The following is a 7,411-nucleotide window of genomic DNA, read 5'->3' as shown; positions in this document are numbered from 1 at the left end:
CCCACTGTCACACTCTTCCTACAATCTTCCCTAATGCTGCTGTTCTTCTTCAGTCATGCCCGCCTCTTCATGATTTGGGGGTTTCCTTGGCAAAGACACTGGAGTGATTGGCCTTTACCTTCTGTAGTTCATTCTACACAGGAGGAAACTGAGGCAGAGAGGGTCATACAGCTTATAAGAGGCAGAGGCCTGATTTGAACCCAGGTTTCCTGACTCCAGGCCTGGCAGTCTATGCCCTGCACCACCCAGGGGCCCTACAGGCTGCACTGACTTTCTTCTGTCCCACCTTCAGTCTCATCCATGCGAAGACTTCCCCAACCCCTCTTACTTCTAGTGCTTTCTCACTTTTAATTAATTCCTATTTTATACCATTGCCTAGTAGACTGTGAGGTCCTAGAGTAACTCTACTGTCTCTTGGCCCTTCCTGTGTCCCAAGCACTTAACAGATGTTTATCCATCAATTATCTTAGTGCCAGATTTCTTCCCGGAGCTTTTCATCTTCCTCCTCTGCCAAAAGCTCTGGTTCACCAGTTAGGAAGACTGATCTTGGGGAGCCGCAGGGCTCACATCAAGCCTCAGACACTAATAGCCATGTGATGCTGAGTAAATCCCTTAACATCCGGGAGAGTTTTTTCAACTTATGTAAACTGAGGAAAATGTCTGTGGGCAATGCAGAGAGAGTGTGAACCAAGGCAGTGAACTCCTCTCCACAAACAGCTAAGAGATGTGGACAATGTAAAGACCAAATCCTGATGGGAAAACCAAAAAACCTGTGAGTCATTGGTCCAGGTTGGCACAAGGGGAAAGGGAAGGTCAGTGGAACAATCTAGAGAGGAAGACACTGCACAAGGAACATTCCTGAAATGAAATCCTGAGTAACAGGGCAAGACAATTCAGACCCATGCCAGGGAATTACAAGAGGATGGCTGCCACTGGCAGCTCTCTCCCTCTACCCTGGCCCAGCTCACATAACCAGGATCAAGGGACTCTGTGAAAAGCAGTGGAATTCCTGGTTCCACAGGCCCTGGGGAATGAAGCAAGGAAGTACAGAGGCCTGCAGAAGCAGAGCTGTGGTTCAGGCCTGGGAAAACAAACAGGGTATGGCTTCCAAGGTCCAGCCCAGCCTGAAGTGGAATGAGCAGGACAGGAACCCCAAAATAAAGAGAAACTTACAATTTTCCCTCTCTTAGTCAGTCAGCAGAGCTTAGTAGATGGCCAATAGGGAGAGAACCTGGCAGTAGTCCAGTCTTATAGAGACTCAATCCCATGTCACAAACTTGGAGAGCTCAGAGCAGGAGGGCAACAGTCTAATTTTTTTTCTGGATCAGACCACTCTGGGAACACTGAGAGCTCAATGGCCTTTATCCTGCCCCTGAGATCCTGGAATAAGACAACACTCAGGACCCCAAGGAATCGGCCACAGAAACAGCCCAGACATTCCCATCTGGGTGCTGCAGAGGAAGCAGGATGGAAGAATGAGCCATCAAAAGAAGAACAGCCTCACCATAATGAATGGTTATGGCGGCAAAGGAACAGAGTCACAAACACAGGAGGGTGACTCCTTTCTCCAAGCACTGCCTCCCAAAAACACAGCTTGGGCAGAAACACAACCAGAATGTATGGAAGTTTTGGAATAAGAGGTAAACGTGCTTCTAAGTGGAATGAGAGTGCTTGAGGGGAAAAGAAATGGAACAGAAATGAGAGGTGAGGAAGAAAGAATCAAGGAAGTAAGAGATTGGTACAAGGGAGACAAAATCTCGGCCAAGCAACAACCTCTCTGAAACTTGGAACACAACAAACAGAAGCCACAAGGCAAAAATAAATATTCAAACAAATTGAAATGATTGAAAAAAAAAGGAAGAAAATGCCAGTTATCTCATATTTAACAACTCAATTAGAAAAGAGAAGAGAAAATATAAATAACATTAAAGTATCTGAATGCCATGAAAAGGAGCCTCCATGTGAGATTTCAAGAAATCTTAAAACTGCCCAGATAAAAGCAGAGCACAAAGTCAAAATGAGGCACAGATCATTTCCTGAAAGAAAAGTTGAGTGGAAACTCCCAGGAACACCACTGCCAAAAAGACAGAGGTAACAGGTGAATAAGGAAAACACAGCAAGCATGCAGAAATAATTCAAGTAATAAGGAGCCACTGGATCACACACAATTTGGCAATAACCATCAATTAAAGAGCACAGGGCTTAGAAGAGGACAAGCTAGAAGGTAAAGGATACAGTCTCATAACCAAGAGTAAGTTACCCAACAAAACTGAGCATAATGACATGGGGCGAAATGACCCTTAAGGAAAGGCCTTCAAGAATTCTGGATGAAAAGGCCATAACTGTGGAGAGCTCTTGAAGTTCAAAGACAACTGAAGAGAAACATGAGAAAGGAAAGAAGGATGACCTAGCCTAGGGGAATGAAAAAAAAGGATAAGCTGCTTGTATTAAATGTGTGGAGGTGACACGTGTCCTCTGCGATCTTTCTCAGGGCTCATAGAGGGAATCAAATCAGAGAAGACCCAGGAGAGAGAAAGAAAGAGAGGAAGAGGAATGCACCGAGGTGGGGGGATGGAAAGGAAGGTAGGAAACAGTATCTCACACAAGGACGGACATGAGCAGACATCTACACAAACATGGAGGAGGGAGGGGGAGGGAACATCTGATGCCTGAACCTTAGTCCTCTGGTCAAAGGAAGAAAGGGAACAGACAACACAAAGTTATGTATAGAAACACATTCTGCTCACCAGTGAAAAGGAAAGAAAGGAAAAGAGAGGGGGGATAGAAGGAGGATAAGTTATGGCAGGGATCAGGCCTAAACAAAAGAAATTCATTTTTTATAATTTTTATCATTCTTTTTGAGGTGGCAAAGAAAAAGAATCTGAGGGATTATTCCTAAATGGGGTATGGATGAATAAGTTTAACAAATGTAAAGGGTTACTACTGCATTGACCTTGAATTAGCATAGGGTCCAAGCCAGACTCTAGAGGGCCAAGGATGAAGAAACATGCTGTGTGCTCCATGAGGGGAAGGACTCAGGGAGAGAAGGAGAAATGTTAAAGGGCACAGCATGATGGGTTTGCTTTTGAGACTGACTCTACATTGTATGTAGTGGGTTTGGTTCTTCTTGTGTTCTCAGTGTGGGGGAAGGAGCATGTGGGAGGAGGATCAGGTGGACCTTGACTGATACAAAGGTCTGTATTCAAAGGTATGTGTTATACACACACTGGAAGTCTGATGAACGAAATGACCAATCAATTCCTGGGGAGCCATGAGGACATGGTGCTTAACTCTTGATAGACAGGTGACAAGAGTGATGGTTCATATGATTTTTTTAGCTATAAACACTGAGAAATGTTTTTAAGCTTAACTACATATTCTTCTAAGGGAGGCTAGTTTTTCCTCCTTTCTCGTGGCTGGGGGGCTGTAGCAGCAAGCACCCCAGTGTCCCCAAGGTGCCTGCTCACACAGGTTCTTGGATCTGCTTTGTTAAAGGAAAGCAACTCAAAATGGGTTAACAAGCTTACTTTAATCAGTCAGACCATATATCATTTACCTTGTTCAGGGCAAAAAGGTCAGCACCCTGAACCTCAAAATATACAGGCATAATTATCAAGACAGAAACATCAAGTAGACAGATTTCCAAACTGTCCAACCATTACATCCATACCCAGTCAACATCTGGGTTTCCACATTCTGGGTTTTTCAAAGCCGGGGGACTCTCAACAACGGCTTCCCAGAATTCAGATCAAATCACAAAACACTTCTCAAAGTGAGTCCCAAAAACAAAGCTACACATCAGGGCTTATATAGCCTTCTCCTGGCTCAGAGAATGTAACAACCTTATTGACCCACTGGCCAATCAAAAAGTATCTACTGAAAAACAAGCCTCCCTCCCCAGGCTTCTGCTGCACTTTAGCCTAGGGGCAGGGAAGATCTTTAAAATTTACATTCGCATTACAGGGGCGGGGAATGGGATGGGGGGCTGAAAGGGAAGGGAGATGGCCCATTTCTAATGTAAAAAAGAATTTGAATTAAAAATGAGGTAAGGGCACCTAGGTGATGCAAAGAATAGAGCACCAGCCCTGGAGTCAGGAGGACCTGAGTTCAAATGAGGCCTCAGGCATTTGTATGACCTTGTACAAGTCATTTAACCCAACTGCCTTGCATTCCTTCTCAAAAAAAAAGGGGGGGAAAATGTTTTCCCCAAACTATTCCTGAATATATAAGTAAAATAAGATGGGGATAAATATGCCTCCCTTCCAGGGCTGGCTGTGAGGCTCCAGTGAGATATTGCTTAGTAGGTGGTTAATCATAAATGCTGGTTTGCTTCTTTCAGCCAGTCTTGAAGTCAGACTGACTGTGCACCTGAGGGCCATCAAAGGCAGAACCCTCCCCATATGGGAAGGGGCCACCATCGCCTGGAGGTCTGTCCTTCCCCTGTCACACGGTTAGAACACTTGGTTTTTTTTCCACCTCAAAGGTGACAAGGGCGTCCCATGAACCCCACTTACATAGTGGGCAAAGGCGCCCCGTGCCTCCCTTTAGTCAGTATTCTCAGGGTCTCTGGACAAATCAGTGTGGCTGCCTGGAAACCTAAAGGCCTAGAAGTCTCCCCATGTGAAATCAGGGTCCTTCAGACGTGACAGATTCCCCAGGTGGCTCCTGGCCAAACCTTACCCTTGTGACCAGATGAGCTCCTACATGGAGGGGAGGGAGCCTTGTCTACTCCAGCTGTCCTTAGTGAATGTCCTCTTTATGGGACACCTAAATAAAGCTCCTTTTTCTTGTTGCATGACCTGGGACTGTCTGACTTTTCCTCATCATCTAAACTGAGTATTGCCCTGGGTCACTTCCATCTATTACACCCTTCCCAGGTCAACCCAGGACCTGCTCCAGCCTATGGGAGACTCAGGTGTCCCAAGAAGCTGTCTGAGGTAACAACACACTGCCCTCACTCTGTCAAACCTCCCTTTTCCCCTAGTTGCTCTCATGGTCTCTGCCAGAGCAGGCACTCAGCACAGGGCAGACCAAATTATCCCACCAGGAAGCTAATCTGCACAGTAATAGGGTATGAGGGGAAGCCAGTCCTGGGGCCCAGGACCAACAGAGGCAAGGGTGGGAAGCCCAGGAGCCTCTTTTAAAGAGCAGAGAAGCCGTCCGTCATTCAGTCACTGTGCCAGGGCAGGTCTTAGACACCCAGGTTCAGCAGGATGGCCCAGAGCAGTGTGTCCAGAAATCTGGGCTTGAGTGTCCAGGGCCTTTCTCATTGACTTGACCGAAGAACTGGTAAAGCGGGGGTCCGAGGGACCTGGGAAAGCTTGTGTGAGCTGAGGCAGGAGGACATTAGCACCCCCAGGGGCACAATTTCAGCTCCCATGACCACACAGCCAAGGACAGGAGCTGGGGGAGCCTTCAGGGCTCTGCTGCAGGCCTGCCCAGACAAGACTCAGGAGTTTCCTGGACCTTCAGTCACTACAAGGGAGAGCTTGGCCTCAGGAAGAAAGGGGGGGGGGGGGGGGGCGGGGGGTGGGGGGGGGGGGCCTGGCAGGTCCCTGTGTGAAAGAGAAGGAGTGAATAGGTCACCCCTGTCAGGAAACAGCAATGAAGGGGAAGTTAAAAACAAAAGGCAAGTGGTAGGTGCAACAGTAGAGAAACAGCCATGGAGTGAGCAGGACCTGAGGTCAAATTCAATCTCAGGCACTGGAGACTTTACTACTGGCATGACCCTGGGTAAGTCACTTAACCCAAATTTCTTCACAAAAAGAGCTGAGGAGGGTGGCACAGGGAGGGGACAGTACTCCAGTCACCAGGGTGCCAGGGAATAACTTTAACACCAGAAGATGGGAGCAGGGAAGGGTTGTTACTACTGGAATCATTTTCACACCTATTTTTGTGAAGAAACCATCCCTGAGGCAGGTATCTCCAGCCTCACAGACCCTCCTCTATGTCCATGGGAATGGCTGGGTTGCTGGTGTTGGTCAAGCCTGAGCAGGGGCTGCACTCACCTGGGCTGGGGCTGGGCTGCTCCCAGGGGCCATTCCTGCAGAATCCAGGCTCCCTGTGGAGGTGCAAAGGAACCAAAGTGACTCCCTTTGGGAAAGCTCCTCCACCTTATCCCTGGACCTTTTCTGCCCCAGGGACCTGCTCCCCCACCCTCCATGGCCCCACAGGGGCAGCAGCAGCCAAAGCTCTTCCTCACACACTTCCCAACTGGTCATGGAATGTCCCAGTTCTAGGCCTTTCTGGCACCCAGGAGACAGCCTGGAGTCACCTGGAAAGTCCTTCCCTCCTCCACCTCTGCCTGCCCCACCTGGAACCTGAATCCCAGGCTCACTGCCTTGGGCCTCACACTCTGGGCCACTGCTATTGGCTGTACCTTATAATAAATCTCCTAATTTCCCTCCACCTTTGGTGTCTGGATTGGCTCCAATAGCTGCTGGGGCCAGGCCTTGGTCCTCTGAAGACTGAGCTGGGAGGGAGAAGGATCCCAGAGGGGAGAGCTCTTGCCCCTCTCCTCCTAGGCTGCAGGCTGCCCAGCTGGGGTTTACAGAGGGGGAGGTCCCCTAGGGGTTAGAAAGACCCAGGCCTTGCCCTCAGGGGAAAGACTCCAACCTGTGGAGGGAAGGAGGCAGCAGGGAGGGTCAGGCTGCAAATGAGGGGGGTCTGAACAGGGAGGCTCCTTCCCTCCCTCTGTCTCCTGTTCTGGCCCCCTCCCCTCCCCATCCTCCTCCAGAGCCCCAAGAGGCAGAGGGAGCTGGGATCCCAGAAGGGGTGAGACCTGTCAGAGCCTCCATGACTCTGTGCCAGAGCTCTATAGGGCCGGCTCTGGGATGGAGCCACCAGGGAATGACCAGGGAAGCCTGAGACTGGGGAGAAATCTGAGTCTGGGATTCAGCCCCTACAGGGGACCTGAGGACTCTGGGAGAAGTGGAGTGGGGGCAGTGGCCTGGGGGAGGGGGCAGGGCAGGCTCCGGGAGCTGTTACCTTGTAACCACTCCCGGCAGGCAGATCAGGCCCCTGGTGGGGGCAAGGAGGCTCCAGAGTGAAGAGCTTGGGGAAACCAGAGGACTGGGGTCTGAGGTCTAACTGGGAGCCAGGGAGGGCCCCTGAGACTCCTTGTGGAGACAGGGAGCCCCGTGCCCGGGATAGGGGAGGGAAGCAGCCCCCAACTTCGGGTCCTGAGAAGAGAGCAAAGTCTGGAGGTTGGGAAAGTGTGAGCCAGTGAGAAATCTGGGGAGAGGGACCGTGGACCTGGGGAAGTGACTGGGAGTCTGGAGGAGTCGGGGAGGGCGGCTCCTCCAGTGGCCAGGGCAGGGAGGCACATGTGCTCCTGGCGGCCACTCACCTGAGGTCAGAGACGAGGAGACCCAATGGTACCTGCAGCCAGCAGGAGGCAGGACGTGCGCGG

At 50.0% G+C, this 7,411-nt stretch overlaps 1 long non-coding RNA gene across 2 annotated transcripts in view; it reads right to left on the bottom strand.

The window, feature by feature from the left end:
• Positions 1-5,646: 5,646 nt before the first annotated feature.
• Positions 5,647-7,411, bottom strand: part of LOC138154671 (uncharacterized) — a 5,006-nt gene continuing 3,241 nt past the window's right edge. The window contains exons 1-3 of one of the 2 annotated variants that reach the window (XR_011166661.1): positions 7,349-7,411; positions 6,988-7,181; positions 5,647-6,615 (exon numbers count right to left, since the gene is read on the bottom strand). This is a non-coding gene — a long non-coding RNA (uncharacterized lncRNA). The remainder of the gene's footprint in view (positions 6,616-6,987; positions 7,182-7,348) is intronic. The other variant, XR_011166662.1, reaches the window with a different exon arrangement.

The sequence above is a fragment of the Petaurus breviceps genome, unplaced genomic scaffold, assembly GCF_028583685.1.
Source record: "Petaurus breviceps papuanus isolate PSGF00001 unplaced genomic scaffold, PetGlider_PUasm1.0 91109, whole genome shotgun sequence".
Lineage (NCBI taxonomy): Eukaryota > Metazoa > Chordata > Mammalia > Diprotodontia > Petauridae > Petaurus > Petaurus breviceps.
This window is presented reverse-complemented; position numbering and strand designations above follow the sequence as displayed.